The 13,579-nt window shown below is 40.9% G+C and overlaps 1 protein-coding gene across 5 annotated transcripts in view; it reads left to right on the top strand.

Moving 5' to 3' along the window:
- The window catches only part of FAT3 (FAT atypical cadherin 3), a 671,242-nt gene that overhangs the window by 494,018 nt on the left and 163,645 nt on the right, over positions 1-13,579 (top strand). The gene's annotated exons all lie outside the window — the stretch shown is intronic.

Genomic DNA, 13,579 nt, shown 5'->3' with positions numbered 1-13,579 from the left:
TTAAAGCACGTGTATGTACAGCTCAGCGAAAGGAAGAAAATTAGGGTCTCTTTTAAAACTCTTCTTTCAGAAGTTACATAGGGCCTGCAATAGAATTATTAAAATATAGGTATTTCTAATTATACATTGATTAGAAACATGTAACTATGATGTGCTAGAAGCATGTAATACATAATACATGTTCACTGTAAACCACAGAGGCAGGGAGAGAGGAAGAGAGAGATACAAGCCAGAAGAAAATTTTAACGCTCATAATTTCCCCATGCAGTGATGATCGCTTTTTACATTTTGGGGTGTGAACTTTTAGAACATGTTTTGCACTTATGGATATATAAGACAATACTGCAGAAAATTTGTCACAAAGATTGAAATAATATTATACATATTATTTGTAACCTTTCTTTTGCATTTTCCAATTTATTATGGGCATTTTTCTTCTTTTATTTATTTTGAGAGAGAGAGAGCAGGGGAGGGGCAGAGAAAGGGAGAGAGAGAGAGAGATAGAGAGAGCCTGATGTGGGGCTTCAACTCATGAACCATGAGATCGTGACCTGAGCCAAAATAGAGAGTCACATGCTTAACTAACTGAGCCACTCAGGTGCACCTCTTGTGGGCATTTTTCTATATTCCATGTGTTATTATTAATTTCTTTTGTGCTTGTGTGAGATCACATTAAACAGCAGTCTGTGGTTGCTTTCTAGTGACCTTAAGGAAATGGACCACCCATCACTTTTTCTGGAAGACTGCAGAGGTACAGCCCAGCCCCTAGCTCCCCTGTTCATACTTCTGTAAGTTGATTTGGTGCCCGCTTACAGACAGGCATTTGCTTACCTCCCTCTGCTTATAGACTAGCTAAAAGAAAAACCCTGTACGTGATCTAATATCATTTAACAGATGTTTTCATACACTTGACCAGACTACACACAAATATGAGCAAAAGTCCTTCCCGTGGCTAGAGTTGTGATATTCTACCTCATAGCATTCACTTATGGAAGGAAAAATAATACAATGTAAGACAATTTTTACAAAAATATCTCTGAAACACTTGAAGAAAGACTACTGCCTATTAACCCATGCCGTTTAGAAAATTATATCAGAAACCTGATCACAAAACCTAAATATGGAACCTTAGACATCTGAACACCTTACCCACACATGTGATCTGCTTTCCTCTCTTCCACTCTAGATGCGTGTTCTACCTTACAATACTTTCTCACTGACAGCAAACTGGTACCCTGTAAGCACCTTTCCACAAAAGTGCAGTAAATCCCACAGAAGCATGAAATTTCGGCATTAAATAGTACCTTGGAAAACATCTAATAGACGATGGACTATTTACATCCCGAACTAAAGATCTGGGCAAACATTTGCCAAACGGGGGCACGCAAGCAGCATTCACATTTGGCATAGCTGTCTGCATTCTCTGCTGGTGACAAGTTGTGCCGTAAAAAGAGGGAAAATATCCAAAACAAACTGTAGCCGAGGCTTGACATGTCTCTGAGACATGTCTTCCCATGTGGAAAAGCAAACTCCCATCAGATGTGCACGCAGACCCAGTAGCAAGAAGGGCCGCCTGCTTACACATACCACATCACTTCCAACTTGGAGCTGTTCAGTAAAAGGGACTCTGGAAAGACTCTGGTGCGCATGCCAAGAGTAAGCCATCTCTGTACTTAGAGACACTCCACGTTCAGATAACCCCAAAACGTGGTTGCTGGTAAGAAAGGGCAGGAAAAGTAATATGCTTCAATGAAATATCCCATTCCTAGGGTAAGTATGTAAATAAATATGTAACTAATGAATATGCATCTGTTGTGAGACCGTGGATTATAGGGTCCTTAATGACTATTTTTGTTTTCCCCCTGACACTTAGGTTATACTTATTAGACTCACAGTAAGTACTGGCTGGATTGTATTGGAAAAAAATGTTCTTGCCCCTGCTCTTTGTTGTGGTTACACAGAGGAAGGACAAAATGAATCTCAACTCAGTTACAGTGAGTTCTTATTCAGGAGGAGCTTTAGTGGTTATATAAGGCCTGTGTCTGGCCATTTCCAGCAGTCTAATATGTAACATTAGACATCTGACAAGTGGCAAGTCTAGTCCAAAAACTGTAGGAGGATGGACCATATATGAGGCTGCCCGCTGGGAAGACAAATGTATCTTGCTCCTCTGTCTATACAGTTCAACTTCATTATGTCATTCACGCTAGTGTCACTTGGCCCCAGAAGGACAGAGGACATTGGACTCTGGTTGCTTCATTAATGATATTATCTGGAGATGCCTACATTTCCAAAGGCCAGACATAGCATACGAGGTTGACATCAGCACTCTGACCCATTTGCATGTGACACTGAATGCTGCTTATTTCACACAGGTGTACAGGAGTAGGGTCTAATAGCAGATAAGGAAGGCAAGCCAGTGAAAAGTGCAGCTGTGGGCAGGATAAATAGGCCCAGAGATGGACTCTTAGGATCAGGAATAAAAGGTGAATCTTTGAGAAGGGTGCTGCCCTTGACTGCCACAACAGAGGTTTGAAGCAAGAGTTCAAAACCACAAAGAATTTAAGCAGAGGAAAAGCATTGTTCCCACTGCTTTTCTGTTCTCTCCTTGATTGTCATACATTTCAATGGCATCCAGATGTTCCATTATTTTAGCTACCAACTTGGGAAATTACGTTGTAGTTACTTTCAAAGTTGTCAGAACACTAAACTCAACAATGACAGTTTATAACCCATTTTCTCTAAAGTGCTTAATTTTTTTTCTTATAACCCTGATGGGCTGGCATTTAAATAAAGAAAGTCAGGATTCTGAAATTCAATTAGTTTCTGTATATGCAAAGTTATTCTTTGAGCTCATCCACATGTATATTGGTTCTTGCACACACATATTGAGTATATCGTACTTTGACTCTTCCTCCATTTGGGTCTAGATTCGTTAAAGATAGGAAATTTGCTTCATGCTTTAACTTCGGATAGTTACGCTCTTTAATTTTAGACTAAACTATTTAAATTCTTTTGGTATTCAAATGTATGCATTTTTTTTTTCAGAAAACTGAAGGCTAGTTAAAAAGCGGTATTATTAATTTTGAAAATGCATATTCCCCATTTGAATAAAAAACATACTGGTATGTATATCATATTTTACAACTGATTTATTTAAGATTTCTCAGAAAACTCCATTTGTAATTTCCAGTTGCAAAAGGATGAAGTTCTTCAGTTTAGTGCCTGCAGCATTCTTATGGTAATTTTGAAATTGGGAGACTTGGCCACATTCATAAATGGTAACTGTAGAAAATCGGCCACTTTCAAATCAAACAAAAGCATAGAGGACCTTGCGGATACTTTTGAAAAGAGGAGACTATTTCTAACAAGTCTAGTTACACTGTCTATTCCTGAAGCAGATGAATGAGAGAGTTCTTATAAGAGTATTGCCGTTGCTTTTTTGTATAGACCGCTTGTATTATCTGTCTGCACCGTACTTAGCACCCTGTTGAACTCAATAAATATGCAGTGGTGATAATATTATTGCTCAGAATTCATTTAGCACTTTCACATCTTTTAAGTGTCACAATGTTCTGCCTACTAGGTGCAGGGAATTTTAATTTAATGCTCATTCTGAGGCTCAAAGCTTGGAAGTGTAATGACCCATGTGACATAATCCTCCGTTCCAGCAGGACAGTTTTGGAGCAAAGCCATTGGGTTGTCCAAGGATTCATTACAAAGCAGAGAAATCTTACTTCCCACACTACAGTTCAGGGGCTCAGTGTACTGGCTTTCCCAATCTCTACCTTCCAAGCCATGCACATTGTAATTCTTCAACAGACACACACAAAAAAGAGAAATCGAGAAAATTTACATATAACTTTGACATTAAATAGCTCTGACCTGGGGCGCCTGGGTGGCTCAGTTGGTTGAGCGTCTGACTTCAGCTCAAGTCATGATCTTGTGATCTGTGAGTTTGAGCCCCACGTCAGGCTCTGTACTGACAGCTTAGAGCCTGGAGCCTGTTTCAGATTCTGTGTCTCCCTCTTTCTCTCTCCTCCCCTGCTCATGCTCTGTCTCTCTCTTCTCAAAAATAAATAAACGTTAAAAAAAATTTTTTTAATAGCTCTGACCAGCTTCAATCAAGCTGTGCCCATGGTAGAGGTTGAAATCAAAATCAAATGGAACTAGAATGAGTTTGTTTGTTTTTTATGTGTATTTGTTTATTTTGCAAGAGTATACACACATAGGAGCAGGGGAGGGGCAGAGAGAGAGGGAGAGAGAATCCTAAGCAGGCTCTGCACTGTCAGCACAGAGCCCAACACAGGGCTCAATTCCACAAACCATGAGTCAAAATCAAGAGTCAGACACTTAACCGACTGAACCACCCAGGAGCCCCTGGAATGAGTTACTTTTTAAATTTTTTAATGTTTATTTATTTTTCAGAGAGAGAAAGAGCATGAGTGGGAGAGGGGCATAGAGAGAGGGAGACATAGAATCCAAAGCAGGCTCCAGGCTCCAAGCTGTCAGCACAGAGCCCAAAGTGGGGCTCAAACTCACAGACCGCAAGATCATGACCTGAGCCAAAGTCGGACGCTCAACCGACTGCACCATCCAGGCACCCCATGAAATAAGTTTATTTTTTATCAGGACAACCAAGTTTGCCTAATTCAACTGTTATGAGACTTTTGACAATCTGACAGTTTTCACCTATTTTTTCCAATTAAAATGCATTTCCTTTTGGCTTAATACAAACTATCCACAAATAGTTTTGGTACCAATAATGTCCTTGATACCTGACACAGTACTTGGTATCTAATAGGCATCCTGGAACTCTTTAGTTGAATGAATGAATGAATGAATGAATCAATCAATCAATCAGTCAATCATCCATACGGGGAAATTCCCAACTGTTCTAGAAACCCTGGTCTTGGTTATTTTATTGCTTCTTTGAAAAGAGAAAACTGTCAGGGTTTCCTGACAAAATCCTTAACTTTTTCTTGTATCTCATTTGAGGCTCATAGGACAACTAGCCTACTTTTTAGAAATCTAATTTAGCAATAAATATAATAAAATTCTCTGAGAATATCTAAGTTGATAATAAATCTATGTAAATTATCATTTGTGAAAATACACAAACATTTTGTGTGAGATTTGTTTAACAGCCCACGGTCAATGCAATAAATAAATAACTATGGACACATATGTGTGCCTATGTACACACACATGTGAGTACTTACAACACATAAAACATAGTAATGACACTCAAGGTTACCCAAAAGCAGTTGGGGACACCAGAATAGCACAGTGAAGCAGTAATTAACTGTAGGGCAATACATAATAAAATTACATGCCTAATTGTGAGAGACAACCTGTATGTCCAATAAGAGTTAAGGGTGGGCTGTATCAGGGAGGACTTATCTGGAAAGACGAGAGACTTGACCTGGGCTTTGGATAAGAGGAGGAGCAATGTAAAAGAAGAGAACACGCATGATTCAAGTGCGGATCTAGAGAGAGATGCACATGGCACCCTTGGCCGACTGTGATAGAGCAGCCTAACTGCCAAGGGAAGTAAGATCTGGAGAGGAGTGGGGGGCCGGGGGAGACTGAGGTTATAGTTTGGGCTAGAAACATGAAGTGCAGAGAAATGAAATGTTTTTCAGCAGAGTGTTGACATGATGTAAATCTCCTATACAGAGATCATTTATCTGGTGAAAGATGTCTTTGGAATAACAAAGAGACTAGGATCAGACCAACCAACTGGGAGGCAGATCCAAATGTAAGGGAACTACAGGTACGGCTATATACAGGTGATACTATCCAGTCACAGGAGGGGGTATCTGTAAGGTAAGAGACATGGGAACATGGGCAAAGCTTGGGGACTGGATGGGAGACTTAAGGGAAGAACAAGGGTAGTTATTTTCCACCGATGTCAAAAGCTGGTATTTAGTTATGGGCCTGTAGAGATACCGTAAGTGTGGTTGGCTTCATCTGGTTTCTTCTCCCTTTAAGTAAAGTGACGTGCCATCACGCCAGCTGCTACTTGCTTATTTAGCTGCTTCTCATTCACCATCAGAATATGACCTCAGGGTTGATCTACTCTTGTGCAAAAAAGAAGGCTTTCGTAAGCATTATAATTGTCTTCTTTTTTATTGCAAGTTTACACGATTTTAGCTTTACTCATTTCTGTAAGATTCTTGACTCTGCCTGCTGTGACCACTCTGGCAACTGCAGTGTTTCTAGCACAGATGAGTTTGACTTAGGGTCCATGTGTTACAATTTTCTTCTTCACCTCATGTGTACTTGGGACTTGACCCTGAGGTGGAGACAGTTCACTCACCACAGCCACTCTGTCTGATGAACCCATCATCCCAACTGAATCGCAGTCCTGTAGAGATGGAATCTAAAGAGAGATTCATTGAGGGGAGGGAAGGGAGGGAAGTTTCCCTTTTATAACTCTAGGAGTGGTCTAACAGAGAAGAGAAGCCAGTGGTACATTTGCATAGCTGGAAGAAGCCCTTTGTTATCAATTGGAAAGAGCCTGGGTGTAAGTTCAGGCCGGCCAGGGTCTGAACCAAGATTCCTGCCATCTATTTGCTGAATGACCTGGAACAAATTCATATTCTATGACAGTTTCTGTATCCTCGGCTGTAAAGTAAGGGATAATAGCAGCCACCTCATCGGCTTGTGGTAAGTGCTATGTAAAAAGCATATGTAGACGGAATAGCAGAATGCCTTGCATATAGGAATATATCAACTATTATTAGTTTCCTTCTTCTTTAAGGCAAAATCCCTGCCTGTTTCATTGTCCCTCACACCTAGCACAGTCCTAGCATAGTCAATAAGCATTTTTGCTCAGCAGATGCAAAAGCAGAAGGGCATTTTGAGAACTACACAGAGCAGCAACATCCATAGTCAAATACACCTATTTGCCTTCCAATGAGGAAACCCGATGCCACACTTCAGCTAACATGCATCCCTATAATTGTGGGCGTGTGCATCGCGCTTCTAAAGGTGAGCCGTCTTATCCCATCTCACAAGTCTGTCAGGACGTTCATGATGACTCACCCTCCTACAGATCGGGGGGCTAATTATGTTATTAGAATGTCAGAATTATCTGCAATGGCTCTGTCACCCACCTAACAAGAGAACTAAGTTGATACTGCTGTGTTCAAAACGACTATAAAAAATGTGAGTGATGTATGAGATGATGTATGAACATATATGGAAGATTTTTTTCAAAATGTTTTATGACAGACTTTTTTTTTTCTTTTATCCCTGTGCCTTAGCTATTATATTGTTCTTCACTTAAAATTGGGTTCAGTTCACTTCTACAATAATTCCTTCAGTGCCAAGGATAGATGGGTTCTGTGCTCTGTGTGATAGGGACAGAAGGTGAATAGGACTTGGCCCATTGGGACCGCTGGCTCTCACTTCTTATATGGTAGAGGAGCCCTTTCTCAGGACACAGTTGGCAATCATAATATTCATCCAAAGATTTTTTACTCACATTATAATGAAGGGGGTAAACTAGGCAGTGCAAAAATGGATTCAGCCTGATAGTCATGGTGGATTGTAAAAATGGCCACAAATGTTTTCAGTCCCTCTTTATCAAGAGGTGGAGACTTGGCTTGGTGACTTTTGCCGGGACCAAAAGCATCCAGCAGAAGTGATGTGAAGTTTCTGAGCCTAGTCCCAAGAGACTTTGCTTCTGTTCTTACTGTGTTTGTGTATGCTGAGACTTTGCCCTATTTTCATGATGTGATCACTCCTCGAGGCAAGATGGACCTTCCATCCAAACTTTGGTTTGAATGCCAACTCGCGATGCCACGCAGGCGCCAAGATAGTATGAAAGGGCTTATTACTCAAGTAATGCGCTGCCTGGAGGCAGAAGGTTGAAGTGCCAAGCTGGTTCAAAAATGGCTTGAGAAAGTAGGGAAAGGAGACTGGTTCGGGGTTATATGGTGGTTGGGCCTGGGGTGAGGTCTTCTGCCCTGGCTAGACAAACAGGATTTGAACTTCTTACACGCACCAAAGGTAGGAGTACCTGAGCTTTCTTATCAGCTTGCCTAGAGGGGAAGACAGTGTGGTGGGGCCTGCAAGCTGTCAGCAGTCAAACTGGAAAATGCAATCAAGTTCTTTATTACTCTTTATTGCAGGTGTCTTCATAGCCCTTCTCACCTGAAGTTATCTTGTTTTATCTTATTTTTATTTATTTAAAGAGAGAGACAAAGCACATGCAAGCAGGGAGAGGCAGATAGAAAGAGAGAGAGTGAGAGAAAGAGAGAATCCCAAGCAGGCTCCCAACTGTGGAGCCCTATGCGGGGCTCAAACTCACAAGCTGTGCAATCATGACATGAGCCGAAATCAAGAGTCAGATGCTTAATTAACCAACTGAGCCACCCAGGAGCCCCTGAAATTATCTTTTTTTTCTAATTTATTTTTATTATTCATATGTGTACCCTCTACAGAGTATAAACTGAGTAATGGCTGGAACCAAGTCTATATTGTTCTCCACTGAATCTTACAGCCTCTGGATTAGTGCTGGATAACATAGTAGATGCTCATTAAATACTTGTGTCTGAATGAACTTCTATAAGTGAACATTACTTTCTCTGTATCCAGTCTTGATGCCCAGGGGCTTATTAAAGAACAGTTGCATGGCAGGTGATTCTAATATTCTTAAGTTTGAATGTCCTGCTCTGCATCTCTTGAAAGCTGATACCCCAAAGGAATGGTTGAGAAATACTAGCCTTGGGTTCTTCTCTATGCTTTGAGCTATATCCTTATATGGAATCAGATTGCCAGAACACCATATACCTGGATCCGGTTGCTCCAGCTTCCCATGGAACTATGTGTACAGCATTATGGTTTTTGGTTTTTATTGTTGTTATATTACACAGCCATGTCCACCTGTCACTGGATATTTTGTAAAAGTGCCCTCCAAGTTATTTACCATTTCCTAGAAAAGACCCTTGCAGCAGAATCTCACAGATTAGAGTTGGGGCTAAGGGGCTTCTCCTCTATTCCATGAGGAAGTTGGCCTTCTATTATAATGTCTATTTTATTTTTGAGAGAGAGCAAGCATGAGCAGAGGAGGGGCAGAGAGAGGGAGACAGAGGATCCAAAGCAGGCTCTGTGCTGTGAATGCAGAGCCCGATGCAGGGCTCCAGCTCACAAACCGTGAGATCATGACCTGAGCCTAAATCAAGAGTTGGCTGCTTAACTGACTGGGCCACACAGGCCCATCTAATGGCCATCCAATATAAAACTCACTGCTATGCTAAGTGGTAATAGCTTCCCTTAACCTAGATGTATGCCTTCGTATTATCCCTACCACACTCACACCCCAGCTCTTGTCATTGTACTTTTCTTTCATTATATACGCATTATATACATATATACATATATATATATACATATATATATATATATATATATATATATATATATATATATATATATAATGGATGCTTTCTCCAGAGACATATTGGAAAAAAGTCCAAGGAAGACTTTCCTTTCCTTTGCCCTTCCCCTGTTTAAGGGAAAGCTGGTGCCCAGGGAAAAGCTGAGAACAATGCTGTTAGGTGACTCCATCAGAGAAAGAAGTGTTATTCACCCTTATGTCTCCCGTAGCAAGTTTTCAAGTGGTCAATAAATATTTGTTACATTACTCTCCCTTGAGGTTTTTTCCATACCATAGGGGCTTAATTAATGTCATTTAGGGCCAGAATGTATAGAATTTATGGATCTAGAATTTAAAATACATCCATGTTCCAGAGATATTTCAGCGCTATCTTTTGAGAACAATAGAGGTTGATTTTCTTTTTTGAGTGTTTTTCATTTATTTTTGAGAGAGAGAGAGAGAGAGAGAGAGAGAGAGACAGCGAGCATGAGTGGGGGAGGGGCAGAGAGAGAGGAGGACAGAGGAGCCTAAGCAGGCTTTGTACTGACAGCAGAGAGCCTGATGTGGGGCTCGAACTCACAAACCGCGAGATCATGACTTGAGCCAAAGTCGGACGCTCAGCCGACTGAGCCACCCAGATACCCCCCACTTTGTTTTTAATGGTTTTTTTTTCAACGTTTATTTATTTTTGGGACAGAGAGAGACAGAGCATGAACGGGGGAGGGGCAGAGAGGGAGGGAGACACAGAATCGGAAACAGGCTCCAGGCTCTGAGCCATCAGCCCAGAGCCTGACGCGGGGCTCGAACTCACGGACTGCGAGATCGTGACCTGGCTGAAGTCGGACGCTTACCCGACTTCGCCACCCAGGCGCCCCGAATGTTTTTTTTTTTTTTAAAGAGAAGTTAATTTTCATCTGTATCCTCTCACTACTTAACATAGTGCCTGACTTTTTGGTCCCTAAAAACTTCTGGAGTCATTATCTGTTGACCTTCAGGAGTACTTTAATATCTCTGAAACTATGGGATTGGTTCTCTTCTTGGTGGTACATGGAAAATGACATAAGAACTCACTGCAAATGTAGTTGTTTTAACCTATGATTTAAAATGTGTTAAAATGGAGCACCTCGGTGGCTCAGTCAGTTAAGCATCCAACTTCAACTCAGGTCATGATCTCACAGTTTGTGGGTTCAAGCCCTACTTCAAGGTCTGTGCTGACAGCTCAGAGCCTGGAGCCTGCTTCGGATTTTGTGTCTCCCTCTTTCTCTGCCCCTCCCCTGCTTGCACTGTGTGTGTCCCTCTCTCTCTCTCTCTCATAAATAAATAAACCTTAAAAAAAAAAAAAAAACTTTAAATGTGTTAAAATGCAATCCATTTGACCTTTTCTTTAGGAAACAGGTGGGTACCCATACGGTGAGCTATTGAGAGAGTTTCCACAAAATGAATCTATTGGCCTGATTTTTCATTCCATATAGTGGGAGCTATGTTTTCTTTTGAGATGTTGGACTGTGAAGCATTTATGAAGAAGGACTTGCAGTTTGGCAGGGGTGCAGCCTGGTGTGGGGGGAGCAGAAGTGTTCCCCAACACCTTGAGAATCTGCAGCATATCCCCTGCTCTGCTCCTGTGTCCCGTTTTCTTCATCCCCATTTCTAGAGTCCACACCCCGGCTTCTGGACCTTAACTCCTCTCTACCTTAACAGCAACTTGAAGCGTCTTGATAGCCATCTAAATTTCCTTAATTTTGTTTTGTAGTCAGTAGAAATGAATTATTATTAAACTATACTGGGGCTTCAAATTTGAAATATGCTAAATAACCTCTTTTTTGAGAGACAGAAAGAAAGCGTGTCCGGATGCGCAGGGGGAAGGGCAGAGGGAGAGAGGAGTCTTGAGCAGGCTCCACACTCAGAGCAGAGCCCTGCCGGAGGCTCTTTCGTACGACCCTGAGATCATGGCCTGCGCTGAAATCAAGAGTCAGATGCTCAACTCAGTGAGACATCCAGGTGCCCCAAAACAAGTTTTCTAAGGCAAATACTACTTAATCTCAGCATTTGTTATCCTCTTAGGATTTCTGGATGAGAGTCCAGGATTCTCAATACCATGGGATTGCTTAGTAACAAGACAGCATGTGTGTTGCAACATGGGCTAATTGGGCTAATGCAGGAAATATGTTATTATCAATGAAATAGGATGTTCAAGTATCTTATCAGGTACTGATGACAGAAAAATAAGAAGCAAAAAGCTAAGTCTTTTTGTGGGGGATAAAAATATTCAAAATTAGATTTTGGTGATTGCACAACTCTGTAAATATACTAAAAACCATTTAATTGCACTGTTGAAACAAGGGAACTCAATGGCATACAAATTCTATCTCGATTTCTATCTGATTTTTTTAAAAAACTGTATTCTGCTAAAGGAATAAAATAATGCTTTAATTTATATTTACTTATAAAGTCATCAGTGATCCCAATAAACCTTCAGTTGAAACAACTAGTAATTGTCACATTAGAGGTATAAACATCAACTGCCTAAGGAACTTTCTTAAAGTTGTGGCTTGTCTTTGGCTGTGGCCGCATCTCATGACATACAAATACTTCACCCTTGATGTTCATGCCAAAGGCAGGTGTTTACCGAGAGCCATTGTGATAGGAGCCGCTCCTTGTATAAAATGTAAAGCACAATTGCATCAGTTGACCTATTTCCCTGTAACAAAACTTAGTGCCCTAAAACAAGAACCAACTTATTTGGCTCACAATGTTTTGCTTTTTGTTTTGTATTTTTTTTCTTTTTCCAATGCTCACCAACTGGGCCACCCAGGGACCCCCTGGCAGTTTTATTTTTAGGATTAACAATGGGAAACAAAAAGCACCCCTATCAAATGTCCTCAGATATTGAAAAATTAAGTTTTCATTAATTAAAAGCAAAATCCACATATTTCCCAAACAGCATCTATTTTACACACCCCATTCATTATCCAAACTTGACATAAAACATTAAGAAATAGAAAACAAAAACAATGCTTAGAATAGCCCATGTTTCTCAGGGCGCCTGGGTGGCTCAGAGAGTTAAGCATCAGACTCTTTTAATTTTTTTTTATTGTTTATTTATTTTTGAGAGAGAGACAGAGCACGAGTAGGAGAGGGGCAGAGAGAGAGCAGGAGACACAGAATCTGAAGCAGGCTCCAGGCTCGGAGCTGTCAGCACAGAGCCCTCTGAGGGGCTCCAACTCGGAAACAGCAAGACAATGCCCTAGGCTGAAGTTGGACACTTAACCAACTGAACTACCCAGACACCCTGAACATCAGACTCTTGACTTTGGCTCAGGTCATGATCTCACAGTTTGTGAGTTTGAGCCCCACATCGGGCTCTGTCAGGGCAGAGCCTGCTGGGAATTCTCTCTCCCCTCTCTTTCTGCCTCTACCCCACTCATGCTCCCTCTCTCTCTCAAAATAAATAAACATAAAACATTTTTTATAAAGATGATTTCCCCTTGAGTGTTATTAAAATACAGTCATAATATTACACATGTATTAAATTTTGGATTAATCACCCCACTGGAAGTGGCAGCAATAACAGCAGCTATTGCTAAAATTGTTTACATATTGCTTTTGAGTTTTGCCACAGATTTATCTAACAAAATTTCTTTGTTCTCCTAAATTGCACATCATTAAAGGGGAGCCTAAAACTACAGGAGCGGGGCAAACTCAAGATGGGATTAAAATTATGCTGTGTTTAGTACCCATTGGGCTATTGAGGATTGACTCCATTATGATTTGTGTTCTGATTACGGTCATTTGCCAGCTAGAACTCTTCTCACGGCAATGGGAAAAGTTAAGGAGTAATTCCAAAGCATTCACATGAATATAACAAGAAACATAAGTCAAGAATGGGAAATAACACCCTAAGCCCTATTGACTCGTGTCAGGAAAGAAATTAATAAAATCCACAGTCTTGGATAAGCTGCCCATCAAAAGGAAAATCAGCAGCAGGAAATTGTCAAATATGATCTCACAACCTTTATTAAAGATAGGAAACCATCATCCCACTGTCAATTGTCCCTAAGAGAGGACAGTCTATAGGTTGAGAGCAGAATGCCCAGGTCTGGGCAGAAAAACCACTCAATTCCACAAACATTTGACATTAGCTACATCAAAACTAAAGACCTGTGTCCATAGCCATTGACATTTTCTATACTC

This window comes from Leopardus geoffroyi, chromosome D1 (assembly GCF_018350155.1).
Source record: "Leopardus geoffroyi isolate Oge1 chromosome D1, O.geoffroyi_Oge1_pat1.0, whole genome shotgun sequence".
NCBI classification, from domain to species: Eukaryota; Metazoa; Chordata; class Mammalia; order Carnivora; family Felidae; genus Leopardus; species Leopardus geoffroyi.
Note: the sequence above shows the minus strand (reverse complement) of the source record. Positions and strands in the feature narration are given on the sequence as shown.